This window comes from Stomoxys calcitrans, chromosome 1 (assembly GCF_963082655.1).
Source record: "Stomoxys calcitrans chromosome 1, idStoCalc2.1, whole genome shotgun sequence".
Lineage (NCBI taxonomy): Eukaryota > Metazoa > Arthropoda > Insecta > Diptera > Muscidae > Stomoxys > Stomoxys calcitrans.
The window spans coordinates 73,269,682-73,288,290 of NC_081552.1; the positions used below are offsets into that span (position 1 = coordinate 73,269,682).

At 40.1% G+C, this 18,609-nt stretch overlaps 1 long non-coding RNA gene across 1 annotated transcript; it reads right to left on the reverse strand.

The window, feature by feature from the left end:
* Positions 1-2,927: 2,927 nt before the first annotated feature.
* On the reverse strand, positions 2,928-4,054 carry LOC106094210 (uncharacterized). The gene is made up of 2 exons (XR_001222514.2): positions 3,886-4,054; positions 2,928-3,795 (listed from the first exon to the last, which is right to left on the reverse strand). It is a non-coding gene; the product is annotated as an uncharacterized LOC106094210 (long non-coding RNA).
* Positions 4,055-18,609: the final 14,555 nt, after the last annotated feature.

Here is an 18,609-nt window from a genome sequence, read left to right on the forward strand (position 1 = left end):
GGCTCAATGTCTGAAGTTTTTGCATTTACTGCTTTTCACTGTCAGGGTGATTTATTCGATCTACAAATATTGTCTAAGTCAGTATGATTTCCAAGCCCGACCAGGTAAATTGTGCGATACGAAAGGCGTATGGACCTATAAACCATAAGTCAATTCTATTCAAAACCAATGAACGTATTGTGGATACCATGATAAAGAGTAGGACATCCAGCGAACTGCTTCAAATACAAACAGCATGCCTAGTCATGGGAAGGTCGGTTTAGACTGCCCTGCACGAGGTTGTCCATCAAATATAAGAATTCTTAGATGGCAAGATGTACACATTGGCGGTATGCATTGTCATCCAAGGGGATTTTATACGAGACTGCCACTGTGGAAACCTGGAAGGAATGGAAAAGGTCTCCGTTCGGACACCTGTGACGACACTCTAGGTCTAGTGTGAGATACTGCTGCTTGTGGCACAATTTTGGATTGCCGGAACTCTGGTATTGCCATCTGGTAGTTCATGCTACACGTGTGGATCAAATACAAAGTGGGCCTGGGGGGTCTACATTGAGAATCCAGGTACTGAGATTTGTTTTCGACTGCCTGACCATAACATAGTCCTGCAGACGGAGATTCAGGTGACCAAGGCCTGAGTGAGGTGATATTGTGTTCACGCGAGGACGTCGAGTGTAGACATCTTTACGGGCAGTAAACTGGAAATCAGGGCAACCAAGACGGTAAGGTTTCGAATAGTTTTGGAGTGCTTTAAGGAGACTAACGCCTTCTCTAAGGACGGTCGGGATGATCCGCATCATTTGGGTGCCGGGCCATTGCGGAGTAAGAGTGAATGAAAGAGCAGACGATTTGGCAGTGAAGGCCACAGGACTGCCGTCAATAAACTTGGTTAACCTGAAGCCCTTCGGGGTCGACGTTGTCTGAGCATAGGGCATGGGCGATGACCGCTCATATAGCACTGTGGAACAGCGAAACGGTCGGTAGGACGACGTATATCCTATGGGGAGATCCGGATCGTGAGAAGACATGGCTATTACTGAATGGTAACAAGAAGGAGGACAGCAAAGCTTTCGGTATCATAAGGGGACACATAGTACTACTAGCTCACTTATGCAGAATAGGTGCAGCTAGTGATAGCATGTGTAGTGTATGCGGGAAAGATGATGAGATGTTGTACCATTTTCTATGTCATTGCCCCACTTTGACAGCTGAAAAATACCGGCAATTAGGTGGGGATACAATACCGGTAATGAACAGGCTTAGGGCGTTGTTTGGAAAACAACTAGGGACGGACTTCCTGACAACCACCTATTATGATGTTCTCGCTAGAATTCTAACCCAGGCTTTCAGAGTCATTAGCGGACATGCTAACCTCTGCGCTACGGTGGCCTCCTCCTCCGCCATTATTAGTCTTACCCACAACTAATCCTACATAGTTCGGACTAAGAGGTGTATGCATCCCTACGTAATGGGAGATGGCTCGCTCGGGCGGTAAGGGCAGCTGTGAGTAGCGTGGGAACGAACGAACACAATAGATTTCGTCCTTGGACCAAAAAGTGACTTGACGGATAACTAATTCGACATGTACCTTGATCACAAGAATACATAGACAGACAGACGGACGCAGCTGAATCAAATCAGGAAGTGAGACTAAGCCATCCGTTATGCTTATCAATGGGTCTAGCTCTTCTCCTTCTTAACGTTGTAATACCCAGTACCACAGTGGTGGTGTAGTTTATTTAAAGGAAAGAACCTCTCCGAACCATTTAATACTAAACGAGGTTTCAGACAGGTGACAGCTTATCGTAGGATCTCTCTTATATCCTACTGGAGAAGATTATACGCATTCCGTAGAATGATTCCAATTGTTGTTGATCCGTTTTAGAATCTCAGATGGTCTCAGACTTGAGAAATATTTGGGATTACTCTTTGTCTGAAACCGAAAGCTCAAACGAGATGTTCAGTTTGAGAATATGCCTGGTAAAACGGTTATTTCGATCCTGAAATCGTGGAATAGTTGAGGGTTTATTCAATCTGGTTTAGCCGATTGAAACGGCTGAAGGATGTGTACCATGCAAACTACTAACATCATGAGTACAGGCAGCTTCAGTGGTTATAGCGATATTGCAATCACCGACCTCATTCTGGTTGCCTGACAAGTAGGTCTCTATCAGAAGTTGCACTGTCTCGTGGTCTTCTTATGGAAAGGCCCATTGTACTTTGTGGACTTTCATAGGATAGCAAGCGTCGTACGTAGAATTTGTTCCCACACCGTGAGTGGGAACCAAAATAAAATAGAAGAAAAATGCTTTCTTTTGAGATAAATCATCGGATATTAATTTCATAATAAAGAAGAAGGTATGCCGTTAATTTTGAAAAAGAACATCCGCCAAATGGACACTACGAACACGCTTACAGGACACTTTTCATGAATATTTGCATAAGTAAATCACAAAATGGCTGCCCTATGTCCTTGGTGCAAATGAAAATTTTGCCCATGAACATTCCACTAAGGAACAGGGGCAAACTTCTCACATATCAATGAGTGCAGTTCGATTCAAATTTAAGCTCAATGATAAGGGGCCTCCTTTTTATAGCCGAGTCCGAACGGCGTGTCGTAGTGCGACACCTCTTTGCAGAGAAGTTTTACATGGCATAGTACTTTACAAATGTTGCAAGCATTAGGAGGATTTAGGAGGATTTTTGAAAAAGGTTAAAGCTATGTCCTCGATACCCTCACGAATTCTATCTTTGAGATCTTGAGTCGAGAATGGGGTGTTGACGTACACCTTATCTTTCACGTGGCCCCCATTGTGATCATCTCTTCCAGAGAACACACGGCCCGAAAACTTTTCCCGAAGATTACATCCGTGCTTTCCACAACGCTCAAGACGAGACAAGTGCTGCAAGAGATAAAGTATTGCGGATAGTGGAGTGGAATGTCCCATTCGTGTTTAAATACCTTTTTATTTTCTTTCATCACTTCTCGAAAAAGGTTAGAGCTATACTGCTTTAGCGCATACTCCTTTAATCTTAAACCAATGAATTCCTCTCATTGAAAGGGTTAACCAAAAGCTCTTCCTTTATATGTTCGCTTAAATGTTGAGTGTTGAAGACATGAAGAATAAAAATTAAATTCTCACGTTTCCGTTTTGCCTGCTTTGCCAATGGGCTTTAAGGCATGGGCCAACAATGAAAGGCCAAAGTCTTTAAACATTATTGTTCAAATAGAAAATAAATTTAGGTTCTTTTCATCTGGGTTCTTTTTTTTGCGGGGGAATTTTTGGTTTCTTGGCTGCATTGTTGACCTTTGGCGCGACTTAAAACGGTTCACATCAATACTCGGAAGATCTTTTCAATAGTTCCAATGAAATCATGGGCTAAGGCGTGAAAGAGGTAAACAGGCAGTTAAAGGAACTCTTTTTGTTGTCGTCAACTTCAGCCACAGCTACAGCTGTAACAATGCAAACTTTTTGTTTTTAGTGTTGCCCTCTCTACTTGGGTGATGGTGGTGCTGGTTGTAGAGAAGTCTCATCCGAAAAAGGGTACTGAATGTAACGATGTCTAAGGTTGTTGCCGTGCTTGGCATACAAATATTTTGCCAAAGTTATTTAAGTGGGTCTGCGTCTGTGGTTGATGCTGTCTGCCGCCTAAAAGATTTACTTTGTTTTGTCTCTTTGGCCAATCTTTGAAGTGTCTTGCAGTGAAGTTTTGTTCCCCATTCTGTTTTGGGTTTTCTCCTTTAGTGTCTTTGTTGAGGCGAAGTTGTTGGAGTTGAAGTTCTTTGTTTAGTTGCTGTAACAGAAAACGTGCATTATACCTTTTTATCACCCTCACAATATCTTCTTTTGCAGGCTTTTGGGTTTAATATTTTTTTCCACTCACCTCCGCATGAAGTTTGTCTATTTGTGCTGTACTGGCCGAGAAGTTGATGTTGTTACTGCTGCTGTTGTCATCATTTGCCGTGGGTTTGGTTTCCTCTAAATTTAGTTACCAAAACAAGAAAAGACAATTTGGAAATAGTTTTTTTGGGTTCATTTCAAATTAAAAAGAAAAATCCATGGACTCTGAGCGAAATGTTATTATGGTAATACATACTGAACAAAGTCGTAAATATACGGAATAGAGGCCTGGTTATGCTCTCGTAAACATACCGTAAATGTCGGAAAACGTGTCAGCTGTTTTGTTTTGCTTTATGAAAACGCATGCAAACGATTACCGAACGTTTGTCGACCGCATACGGAAGTAGAATTCAGGTTAAAAACCTAAAATGAATGTTCAGAGAACTGGTATTCACCTATTCTACTTCTCTGTGGCATTTATTACAATTTATTGTTAATAATAAAGATTAATTGGGTAGTTCACCAGGTACTCAAGGTAGCCAGTATGACCTGTTGAGAAAAAAAATGAGACATATGTGATAACAAAAAATTACAAGAGAGTTGGGGTAAGCGCCAATACGGCGCTAACGTATCTGCTAATCCATGTTATCACTGTGTCGGGAATCAGAGGTCTATTCAGGAATTCCACACACTTGTCGACGAACTTCGACCTCACTGTACTAGAGCCCACGGCCTTGAGGGCCGCCATATACACATACTGATTTCGACCCGGCACGCGATGATTATAAGCACCACATCAGTTGAAACCCTGAGCTTCATTTTGTTTGATGTTCATCGAGAAGCTCAGTTGAGAGCTACCGGGCGAGTCCACACGTTGCGATTAGTATAAGGCTTTGTATACGGAGTACTCACGAAGTCACGGATAATCAGCGGTATCGAAGGGAGAGTCTCCGTGAGAGGCCGGGCGGCAACGGCTTTGCTTAAATACTGAGTGCCTGTGATACTCAATGTGACAAAGCAATCTATTAGCTCTATCAATAATAAAATGGCCATAACGTTTCCTTGAAGGGAATCGCTACCTTTACATACAAATGTGGCTACAACATCATCAGCAACAACTAATTTCGAAAACTGTTAATCCCTTCCCAGAACTCTATTGATTGGCACATAGCTCTCCCCCGGAAATGTTGTGTGTGCCGCAGTATAGACCAGTCCCTTTCTCTAGAAATCCTCCTCAGTCTGTCCACCGCATCCATAGTGTCCAGAAGGGAAACTTGGCCGTATTCCGTCTCCCCGTGCAGCTCAGGACGGTGACTGTCGACCCATCTCCTCGTTGCTAAATGCCCTCTCAATATTCGAGAAGGCCGCCATTGCGTACTCCTTATGTTGGCGAGACGTCTCAACTTTAAGCATCACTGCGTGGAGGGTCGTCTTCTCCGACCTGCCCTTGAGTTATGCCTGAAGTTCTTCGACGTAAGATCGACGAAAAAGTTGTTTTGTTTAAAATGTCAAATGCTTCGTTTGGTAATAAGCATAATTGCCTCTTTACATTTACGATACATTTGTTCTACATTTACACTTAAGACTATTCGCGAAACTGGCCTATTTAATACCCCATGTAGTCTGGAATAGTCCAAACTATAGTTCTGGATAATCCAACATATGATTCTAGATAATGTACAAATTGGTATTGGAAAATCCAAAAATAGCCCAAGTCCATCTAAAGCATCGTCACGGGTAACTCAAGACGTGGTTTTGGATTTATACGACAGATGCCAGGATAATCAAAGACATGGTTCTGGATAGTCCACAATAGCGGCTAACGCAATACATAGTCTAGGATAATCCGTGGCATGGTGTTAGATAAGCCGCGACGTATGACACGACGACTTTCGAATAATTGACTTTTGTGTAAAAAAAGTCGAATAATCGACTTAAACTGTTTAAAGAAGTCGTATAATCGACTTTGAAGTCGAAATGCATTTAGGTTCATTTCGATGTTCGCCTCCGACTACTTTTACCATTTTATACCCACCACCAAAGGATGGGGGTATATTCATTTTGTCATTCCGTTTGCAACACATTGAAATATCCATTTCCCTAAAAAGTATATATATTCTTGATCTAAGACCATGTCGGTCTCTCCATCTGTCTGTTGAAATCACGCTACAGTCTTTAAAAATTGAGATATTGAACTGAAACTTTAGGTTCTTTTTTTTCTCCATAGACAGATAATGTTGGAAAATGGGCTATATGAGACTATTTCTTGATATAGCTCCCATATTAACCACTCGACATCCTTATTCAATTTGGTGCCGATCGGTCCAGATTTAGATATAGCTGCCATATAGACCGATCTCTCGATTTGAGGTTTTGGGCCCATAAAAAGGCGCATTTATTGTCCGATATCGCCGAAATTTGGGACAGTGAGTTGTGTTAGAGCCTTCGACATCCTTCCTCGATTTGGCCCAAATCGGTTTTGATTTGAATATACAATAACTACCACACAGACCGATCTCTCGATTTAAGGTCTTGGGCCAATAAAAGACGCATTTAAAGTCTGATTTGGGAGAGTGAGTTGTGTTAGGCCCTTCGATTTGGCCCAAATCGTTTCAGATTTGGATGCAGATGCCATACAGACCGATCTCTCTTGGCCCCATAAAAGGCACATTTATAATCCGATTTTGCTGAAATTTGACACATTGACTTTTGTTAGGCTTTTCGACATCCCTGTCGTATATGGTTCAGATCGGTCTTTATTTGGTTATTGCTACCAAAAAGACCAATATTTTGATCTACAAAATTGAACAACGACTTGTACTTATTAGACCAATCAATGTCCGTGCCGAATTTGGTCCATTAATGTGGGGGTCATACATTATGCATTTTTCACCGGATTATTACGAGAGGTGGTTTACATATATACCCAAGGTGGTGGGTATCCAAAGTTCGGCCCGGCCGAACTTAACGCCTTTTTACTTGGAAAAATACCAAGAATAACTCGAAATGGAGCGTTTTAAAAAAGAATTAAAAAAAAAACAACAGAAACACCACCTAATATAAAAAGTGGACCGATAGAAAGAATATGCGTATCAAATAAAAGGTATTGGAGAGTAGAATTAGAATATGATCCCTACAGGAAATGTGTAGTTGTGTGTATTTATAAAAAAAGTCGCTTACTTGTTGTTAAAAATTGCCTATCCGTAAAATATATTTGCTAACTAAAGTTATCTCCCTTAAAAATACTTGTAAAGTATACTCATCCTTTTCGAACTGCCCAGGACCTATCCTACGGTGTTAGAATGATGGCAAATTCGTCACCTCGAACGACAAACCGTTATAAAATTTATAGGTTTGTTCCATGTAAGGGGGCGAGAATTGGAACCGGCCCCTATCACAAAAGGACCTCTCCCGTGATAGGTTTAGAACCTGTCCCATTTCCCGTAGGCATATTACAAGTTGTCTTAAGATGCCAAAGAGGCCCTTTAAAGCCAAAACTCCTCCAAACAGGCATATTGGGCATTCATATGGAAATGGGGCTCAAATTAAAGAATATGGTAAAAAAATTTAGTCCAAGTAATTGGGTATCATCCCACCTCCAAAAATTCCCCCAAATGGGCATATTAGTTGATCATACCTACATGGGACTCAAATAAAGGGTAGTTGAGAGTAGATGACATCTCCGAACGTCATGACAATATGTGACTTAAATTAAAACTATTTGAGAGTAGAAAAACAATTTTGTGGCCAAGAGTTTGGGGGTCTCAAAACACCCAGCAAACCGTACATATTTGCCGAAAATGGTAAAATTGGCTCAAATGTGAGCTATTTGGGAGAAGAGCACGAATTTTATATCCATATTTAGGGCGAAATGTCCAAGGAGTCAGTCTCATAACCATCTTTTTCAAAAACGCCATATCTCACAGATGGGTGGTGTGATTCTATCGCAATTTCTTTTGCACTCTTTTAGTAATCTAAAACAAAAATTAAGTATCGATTGTTCGGTTGTCGGACCATTAAAGCGTCTTCAAGGGAAGGGCTCACGATGTCAAATCGGGATAGCGGTTTATGTGAGAGCTATAGCAGGTTATAGACCGACTTGGATCATACTTGGCACGAAAATTTACAACAGAACTCAATTTCAGTCCGATCGTATAATAATTGAAGCTTCTACGGGATCAAGAAATCAAGTCGAAGGACCACTTTATAAGGGAGCTTTATCAAACACTGAACCCATATGACCAACGACCTGCATCAAAAAGAAGTGTAGGTGCAAAGTTCCAGGCGGACAGACGGAACGTTAAGACGACCAAGAATATGTCGTCTGTTATTCGACATGTTACAAACGGTATTTGTATACCCCATAGTATGGTGGTTTGTATAACAAAAATCTTATACTAATTGACTGCCTTAGCAAAAGCTCACATTTTTGTGGATTTTATGGGCTTAAGACGCTAAATTGACAGATCGGACTTTGGATTTTCGATCTGGCCCATATTCGTTTAGGATATCGAGAGGCTCAGTACAATTCACTGTTTCAAATTTCAACGAAATAGGGTAATAAATGGGATTTTTATGGCTTTAAGCCCTTTTATCACTTGATATTTGCATGGAATGTTGGGGGGCTTAGAAAAAGTCACTGTTTGAAATTTTGAAAGCAAAATCGGGTAATAAATGCGTATTTTATCCTAAGAATGGAAAACAAGTAAGAGCGTGCTAAGTTCGGCCGGGCCGAAACTTATATACCCTCCACCATGGAACGCATTTGTCGAGTTGTATGCGCGGTATTATGAACCGATTTGAATCGTACTTAACACAGTTGTTGGAAGTGGTACCAAAACCCTATGTGCACGATTTCAGTCAAATCGGATAAGAATTGCGGCCTCTAGATGCTCAAGAAGTCAAGACCCAAGCTCGGTTTATATGGTTGCTTTATCAAAATATGGACCAATTTGGCCCATTAACAAACCCACAGATACAAAAGTATCTGTGCAAAATTTCAAGCGGCTAGCTTTATTCCTTCGAAAGTTATCGTGATTTCGACAGACAGACGGACGAATGGACAGACATGGCTAAATCGACTTAAAATGTCATGACGATCAAGAATATATACACTTTATGGGGTCTGAGATGCATATTTCGAGGTGTTACAAACAGAATGACGAAATTAGTATACCCCCATCCTATGGTGGAGGGTACAAAAAGGGATTTGTGCTAAATTTCAGCTCCAGTAGCGTGATGGGGAGGCCACCATAAAGAAGAGGTTAGCATGTCCGCCGCTGAGACGCTGAACGCCTGGATTGTCAGCGGTGGCTATCCCCCCCAAATGCTGGTGTCATTTGTGAGGTACCTTCACTGATGGAAAAATTACGGTACTTTGCCAATACAACCTGGTATTATTTTGTTCGTTTGTTCGCGCCAGAAGTGTTGTTGAGCTTCGTAATTAAAATATTAACGCATTAAGAAATATTTGTTAAGCAAATAAATAAAATGTTTTAATTCAATACTCGAAAGCGGTGAAAATGGAAATAGTTCAAATTCTGAGGACATTCTACATCAAAAACGTCTCTTGTGTGGAAAACGTTGCTATGCAAGTGCATTCATATGAACCCCACTTCTGGGAATCAATGGATATGGAATCAATTGCTGAATTGAGGTTGGTCACAGTGTAACATTACTGTAATTATTAACAGAAAGAATCGGAATAAAATTATTTATAGTGTTTTTTTTTTGTTCATTAGGGGGTGGAACAATCAATAACGGTTTGGTACTAATACTAATAACGGTCTGGTGCTAAAACCAATAACAGACTGGTATTAACACCAATACCAGTTTGGTAATAAGCCTACTACCAAACGCTACTAATCATTTTATGTTTCATCCATATCAATCGGTATTGTTTTTGTACCGTACGGTGTTGCTTTGAAATAAGCACGTTTGGTATCAACTTTTCTCCGGGTGTTGCCACGTAAAACTTCTCCACAAAACGTTGCATTGCGGCATGCCATTCGGACTCGGCTATAAAAAGAAGGACCCTTTTCATTGAGCTTTAACTTGAATCGGACAGCACTCATTGTTTTGTGAGAAGCCTGCCCCGTTCCTTAATGGAATGTTCATGAACAAATTTGCTTTGCTTTGGACACACAGACGAACGGTCATACGGACATCATGAAATCGTCTTAGAATTTTACAACAATCAGAAATTGGTATTTCGATGTGATGCAAACAGAAGGAAGAAACGAATATACCCTCTATCCTATGGTGGTGGGCATAACAATATACACTTCACCTCAATAATTTAATTGACTTTCATTATTCTTTTAGTATACCTGACATTTTTTAGATGACATCCTAGATTATCCAAGATATAGTACAGGACCATTCAGATCGAAGACCTGGATTATCTATGACATATTCCGGGAACATCCACATTATAGTCAGGATTATCCACGACATAGTCCTGGATTATCCAAGGCATAGTCCTGAATTATCCATGGTATTGTATAATCCAAGTTTTTTGGAAGATTTTGTTTGCTCAAGTTTTAGTTTTGTATTTTTTCGCAAAGTAAATTTGATTCCATTGATACCCTTTCCAAGTAACCTTTTTCCCATTAACTCTTTTCGTTTGTTTTCCAAGGAATTCTTTTTGGGCAGCGAACGTTACTGCATTTTTTTTTGTGGGGTTTACACTGTTATTGGTATTGCCAAAAACCCTAAAAGATTGTCTCGTCCTAGTTCTGTCTCGATATGTTGGGCCTTTTTGGACTTTTAAAGTTCATCGTTAGTCAGCACAACTGTGGCCAACTGTGGCACCAATGCCGAATGGTGGTCGCTGCCAATTTGAAGCAACAATCTTTTGTCTGAGCCAGCCTCACTTGGATAAAAGATACCAAAATATTCTATTACACCAATCATATTCCCAAAGTCTAAAAGGAAAAATACGAACAGTAAAAAAAACCGACTACGGCCAGAAGAAAATACTTGGCTTTTCAAAAGATAATCAAACACCCCATTCTTAGACTCAGTTCTTGGGCTTAAGCCGATACTATGTTGGAATCTAAATGTAAAAATATTTGCTTGTATGCCGATCTATTGGCGTTGCCTTGGTCTTATAAATGACCACGGTTGGCTATTGTTCTTGTGGACAATGGATAACAATTATATGAGTGTGTGAGAGAGTGTAGAGTGTTATGCCAAGGAATCGGATTTTTCTGTGTTTACTATGGTAAAGACCATCTTAACGAAAAGTTCAATCTTATGTAAATATTAATAATTTTGTGGCCATTTCCAGGAAGATTTTCACATATACACACTCTCAGTCTAGTCACAGATAACTTATAGAAGGCGTTTTCAGTTGGTATAGACTATGTTGAGCATCTTTCAAAGCTAGACAAAGCTTTTCCCATTCATATTGGTAGAAGCAGATTGTCTTGAGAATTCTATTCGAGTCTAGTGGTAGTTAGGCTGAACCATTCCTTAGTGTGGCTAAAGGTGGAGTTTTTTGCGATAAAGTTGGCAGTTATGGTAGTGATTACTCCTCTCCGTGCTTGCCCATTATGTTGGTATGTTTTCTTTTTTGTTGCCCATAATGCAATCATGGCGATAATGATATGCCAATGAAGGTGTCCAATTGAATGAGCCTAGTACGGATGTGGCAAAATATCAATAACGGCAACATGAATAGCCATAATGAATTCTGATATAGTAACAATCACTTTCAATAGCTTTGGAAGAACTCTTTTCTTGTTGCTCTCAGTTGGGGGCTGATTTGGAGGCGAAATTTGAAAACACCATAAAATGAACTCAAGCCCGATTGCATTGTAAAAGACAAGGAAATTCGTTAATCTTAGGGAATATCATTTTTCAATGCCAATAAAATGGCAAACAGAAAAAAGAACAGAGAAACATGTTAACAGTACTAAGGAGTATAATTTTAACAATAAGGTTACAATGAAATTTATGATCAGTAAAACAGCTGAAATATTTAGTGGTGGAATAATGCCATCAATATGAAAACTGTTGTAGAGAAAGCAAAATATTGGATTTATATGACATACCAGTCTCATGGGTCTAGCTAAACCGACACTTTTCTCAGGAGCCAACAAACGACTCAAAGGTAATCTAGGTATATATTCCGCAAAAAGGCGACCAATGCCGCAGGGACCCCTCAATTGGTCAAGTCAACGAGATAATGCGTTCTATCCCCATCAACCAAATTTGTTATTCAAAACAGCAAAAATGTTTGCTAAAACATTGCTATTGCAGCAAACATATGGCTGCTGTATTAGCACACATTTCGGTCAGCAAACAAAATCTGCTGTTATACGTACAAAAATCTTCTGAAAACAAGTAAAAAAGCGTTAAGTTATGCCGGGGCGAATTTTGGATACCCACCTCCTCGGGTATATATGTAAACCACCTTTCATCAAATCCGGTGAAAATTCCATACCTTATGTCCCATAGCAGTTATATCGAAATATGTTCCGATTTGGACCAACTACTAATAGTACAAGTCATTGTTCAATTGTGTATAACAAAATATTGGCCTCTTTAGTAGCTATATCTAAAAATAAATCGATTTGAATCATAAACGACACGGATGTCGAAAAGCCTAACATAAGTCACTGCATCAAATTTCAGTGAAATCGGATTATAAATGCGCCATTTATGGGGCCAAAACTTTAAATAGCGATATCGGTCTACATAGCAGCCATGTCCAAAACTGGACCGATTTGGGTCAGTTTGAAGAAGGTGTCCAAAATTTGGGCGAAATCGAACAACAAATGCGCCTTCTATGGCTCCAAAACCTTAAATCGAGAGATCGGTCTATATGGCAGCTATATTCAAATCTGGACTGATCTGGGCCAAATTGATGAAGGATATCAAAGAGCCTAACAAAACTCACTGTATCAAATTTCGGCGACATCGAACAATAAATGCGCCTTTTGTGGCCCCAAAACCCCAAATCGGAGGATCGGTATATATGGCAGCTATATCTAAATTCGAACCGATCTGTGCCCTATTGCGGAAGTAAGTTAAGGGGCTTAACTTAACTCACTGTCCCAAATTTCGGTGTCATCGGACAATAAATACGCCTTTTATGTGCCCAAAACCTTAAATCGAGAAACCGGTCTATATAGCAGCTATATCCAAATCTCAACCAGTCAGGGCCAAATTAAAGAAAAATGTGGAAGCGCCTAAGACAACTCACTGTTCCAAATTTTAGCAAAATCGGATAATAAATGGGGCTTTTATGGGCCTAAAACCTTAATGCGGAGGATCGGTCTATATGGCAGCTATATCCAAATCTGGTCCGATCTGAGCCAAATTGACGAAGAATGTTGAAAGACCTAACACAACTCACTGTTGTAAATTTCAACAAAATCGGATAATAAATGTTGCTTTTATGGGCCTAAGACCCTAAATCGGAGGATCGGTCTATATGGCAGCTATATCCAAATCTGCACCGATATGGGTTAAATTGACGAAGGATGTCGAAGGGCCTAACACAATTCACTGTCGCAAAATTCAGCAAAATCGGATAATAAATGTGGCTTTTATGGGCCGAAGACTCTAAATCGGAGGATCGGTCTATATGACAGCTATATCCAAATCTGGACTGATCTGTGCCATATTGCAGAAGTATATCGAGGGGTTTTACTTAACTCACTGTCCTAAATTTCGGCAAAATCGGACAATAAATGCGCCTTTTATGGGCCCAAAACCTTGAATCGAGAGATCTGGTCCAAATTGAAGAAGGACGAAGAGCCTAACACAACTCACTGTCTCAAATTTCAGCAAAATCGGATAATATATGTGGCTTTTATGGGCCCAAGACCCCAAATCGGAGGATCGGTCTAAATGGGGCTATATCAAGATATAGTCCGATACAGCACATCTTCGAACTTAACAACCTGCTTATGAACAAAAAAAGAATCTGTGCCAAATTTCAGCTCAATATCTCTATTTTTTAAGATTGTAGCGTGATTTCAGCAGACAGGCGGACGGACATGTTTAGATCGTCTTAGATTTTTACGCTGATCAAGAATGTGTATACCTTATAGGGTCGGAAATGGATATTTCGATATGTTGCAAACGGAATGACAAAATGAATATACCCCCTTCCTTCGGTGGTGGGTATAAAAATGTTTATGCTATTTTTATACACTCCGCCATAAGATGGGAGGTATACTAATTTCGTCATTCTGTTTGTAACTACTCGAAATATTCGTCTGATACCCCACAAAGTATTTATGTTCTTGATCGTCGTGACATTTCATGTCGATCTAGCCATGCCCGTCCGTCTGTCCGTCCGTCCGCCCGTCTGTCTGTCGAAAGCACGCTAATTTTCGAAAGAGTAAAGCTAGCCGCTTGAAATTTTGCACAAATACTTCTTATTAGTGTAGGTCGGTGGTATTGTAAATGGGCCATATCGGTCCATGTTTTGATATAGCTGCCATATAAACCGATCTTGGATCTTGACTTCTTGGGCCTCTAGAGGGCGCAATTCTTATCCGATTGGAATGAAATTTTGAATGACGTGTTTCGCTATGATATCCAACAACTGTGCCAAGTATGGTTTAAATCGGTCCATAACCTGATATAGCTGCCATATAAACCGATCTTGGGTCTTGACTTCTTGAGCCTCTAGAGAGTGCGCAATTCCTATCCGATTGGAATGAAATTTTGCATGACGTGTTTCGCTATGATATCCATCGACTGTGCCAAGTATGGTACAAATCGTTTCAAAACCTGATATAGCTGTCATATAAACCGATCTGGGTCCTTGACTTCTTGAGCCTTTAGAGGTCGCCATTATTATCCGATTTGCCTGAAATTTGGTACGACGGATCCTCTCATGACCATCAACATACGTGTTTAATATGGTCTCAATCGGTCTATAGCCCGATACATCTCCCATATAAATCGATCTCTCTATTTTACTTCTTGAGCCCCCAAAGGGCGCAATTCTTATTCGAATTGGCTGACATTTTACACAGGTCTCAAACATATAATTTAATTGTGGTCTAAACCGGATCATATATTGCTATCGCTATAATTTCGCATTTTTGGCAAACAACAAACTTTTCAGCAGTCAGCCTGGTCCTCTGAAATTGCAGTCAACGAGATAATTGGGTTCTATCAATGCGGAACCGCCTATCTCTTGATATGGGGAAGTTAGAATTATCGAATATCTTATAAGCTGCAATCTGGCGATTTGTAATGTAGGAAATACTCCCACCTTTATTGCCAGGATCAGGCAGGATATATTAGATGTAGCCTTTGTATGAGAATGTATCATCGAAAGGATATGTTACGGGGAAGTGTTGGATGACCACACCTTCTCCGACCATCGTTACATTAGTTTCATCTCGAAGAAAATACTGCAGAAGTGGTCTCCCGGCTAAACGGAAAAAAGACGGTTTGGGAAAAGCTTCGGCACACATTCCGCACGGGTATCCATATGGTTAAGCTGATCACGAAGACCCAGTATGAGTCGCTAAGTTCTTCATGTCCTACAACCAAACCAAGGAGTAAACGGCGATCGCCGCTGTGGACGCCAGAACTGGTTGGTCTATGAAATCGTTGCAGAAAACCCTTCAATAGGGCTTCGAACAAATCCTTGGTAAAATTCTGCAGCTCCGTGGAGGATACATTTGAGGCCTCTAGGCTAAGGAAGGTTCTGTCCTCGTGGCGCCACAGGAGGTTGTCACTGATATGCATTCATCGGAGATTGTTGGGGCAATTGTTTCTGGCTCAAAAACACATCCTTTGGGCGATAAAAATGTATCGACTTCTTTAAATCGCAAGGCATCGAAATGCAAGCTGTGCCCGATGAACTGGTTCCTTGGATAAGGGTCATATACACAAACAAAACCAGGAAAACCTTAACACACGATAGTGAACGATTTTTTCATCCTTTATGCTAAAGACTCTAGAGAGGCTGATACATGGGTTGTCTTCTATATTTCGGGATTAGAGAACAAAAACAAACATTAATCATCGAAGGATCGGGATCTATACACTTTTGCATGGTTCTGCATGATTTTTTGGTTTTGCTGACTTCTTGGAAGTTAACTGGCAAACAAATGGTTGTGTTTGTACCACTCAGAATTGACTATTCTGGTCCAATTGCGACAGGTCCAATTTTTCGAAAAAACAGTCGATCATTTGCTTGGAAGTGCTTCGTGCTCGAGCAACTTTTGTTGGATTTGGCTCATCTTGAAACACCCATACAATCGACTTACTTTCGGTCTCATACGTGTAAATCCACAATTCATCACCTGTCACCATGTCACAGACGTGTTTCGAAGCACCGCGATCGTATTTTTTGAGCATTTCTTTCGACCAATCGACACGAGCCTCTTTTTGAGCGATTGACAACTTGGGATCCAATGCGAACAATTTTTTTGACGGTCAAACATTCATGCTACGTATGCTGGTCCCACTAATGCTTAAGGTTGTCTCAATCTCACGATAGGTCACAAAGCGGTCTTGCAATATCAGTTCGCACACAGCATCAATGGTTTTTGGAACAATATTTAATTCTCATCGCATATAAAGTATTAAATTATGCAGATTGTTTAAGAGATTGATTTCCTTAGTGTATGAAATACTAAGACCCTATCTTTTTGAATTTAGACCTGGTAAATCTGCCATAAATCTCCTTGGCTTAGAGAGATATACTCTGCTTGTATCAGCAAATCGTACATCCCTGTGGAATGGAGGGACACGGAGGTCATTTTCATTCCGGAAGCAGTGAAACCATTTTGCACGAAGGATAATAATTTCCGTCCTATTAGTGTCTATCATCCTTTATGCTGAAAACTGTAGAGTGGTTAATAGAAACATATCTTAGGGTAAAGATTCCTGGAGAAACATATTTTAAGGTAAAGATTCGTCTGTCTCGGCAACAGCATGTACATAGTAAAGCAAGTCCACTTAAACAGCCCTTGTCGCCTACAAGGAGTTGCTCCTGTTGTTGTCGCACAGTTGAATGGACTTGAAGTAAAATGGTTAGAGCCGAGGTGTTATCGAGATTAGGTGCAAAATTTCAAGGCCCTAGGAGGTCCGGGCGCCTCTTGTCTGGCCCCATAAGGGCCCAAAGTTGTTCGGACTGCCAAATCGTCACTTGTAGTCCGATTTTAAAAATTATTTGCTAAATAGTTCTGAAATATCATCAGAAAAAGTTTTCGGCAGTGGTTTTTCCCTCCTTATAGTGGCAACATTTGTGAGATACTATGTCATGTAAAAACTTCTCTCCAAAGAGGTATCGCACTACTTCACGCTGTTCGAAATCGGCTTTAAAGATAAGGCCCCTTATCATTAAGCTTAAACTTGAATCGGACTGCACTCATTGATATGTGAGAAGTTTGCCCCTGCTCTTTAGTGGGATGTTCATGGACAAAATTTGCTTTTGGATTTACTCAAACATTTGAGAGACTGAATTCGGAGATATTAAAAAAGTACAGTGTATTCAATGTAAAATTTTTGTCAATTGCAAATTTGCTATGAATATTCTATAGATTCGCAGAGGGCATATCAATCTCATATCAATAATTACTATTCGATTCAAGATTAAGCTCAACGATAAGGGACGTCCTTCTCATTGCTGAGTTAAGGCGGCATGCCAGGAGATCTTTCTGGAGGCGTTGGCTACCCTCCTGATAAAATTGGCAAATTTAGCCAAAAACAACGTCTCGATGGAGCTAAAACTTTTCTGAGGTGTTTAGCCCTCCTCCAGCGGCAGAGCAACATTACATAGTGTAGAAGTTTTATATAGCTGAATATCTCTCAATGCCGCCAGGATTATTACAAAGGGTTCGTTCAGCGTTACAAGCGGACATACTAACGTCTTCGCTGCTTCCAAGCTATCAAAATTTGCCATTAAACCATGTGACTACTAATTCTAGGAAATCTCTAAGAATTAGGTAATTTTGAAAAAAAAAAAATATTTTAACCAATTGCTTAACCGAACCAAAAGATAAAAAAACACCTGTCTATGTCAAATGGTATGTATAATAAGAAGTAAATCTTCTTTAAATGCATTTACTTCATTCAAACCTAAAGTGGTCACTCGGGTGGGTATTGGTATGAATTTTCACAAAATATAAAACTATATTAAAAGCGAAAACAATTTTTTTTTTATTAAATTTCAAATATATATCAAAGTTTGTTCAGAGAGCCCAAACCGCATCAATATCGGGCTTAAATTGGCCAAGATATAAAAAATAGAACCGAAATGGTCACCCTATTGGGAATTGGTAAGATGAAGGTTGAGGGTGCTTTCAGTAATGTAAAACCGATGTCAATTATGAGGGAACTGGAGTTTCTAGGCATCAAGGCTACCCTTACAAAGCTTACTTAATAGAAAATGCATTGCGGCGGGCTTGGGATCTGTAGATCTACAAAAATCTGTCAGCAGATGGACACCTGTCTTCTCTGCAAATGTAAATTTGCCCAAGAACATTCCATTAAGGAACAGCGAGAATACTTCTCTCTTGTCAATGAGTGCTTTCCCATACAAGTTTTAAGCTCAATGATAGCGAATATCTTTATTCGTTCAGCCTCTATTAAGATTTCGACAGACGGACGGACAGACCAATAAATGGATATGGCTAGATCTGCTTAGAATGTTAAGAGATCGATAATATGCATATGGGGTTGTAGGTCAATATTTCGAGGTGTTATAAACGGAATGACTAGTTAATTATACTCCCATACTATGGTGGTGGGTATAAGAGCCCAGAAAATTGCGAATGTTCAA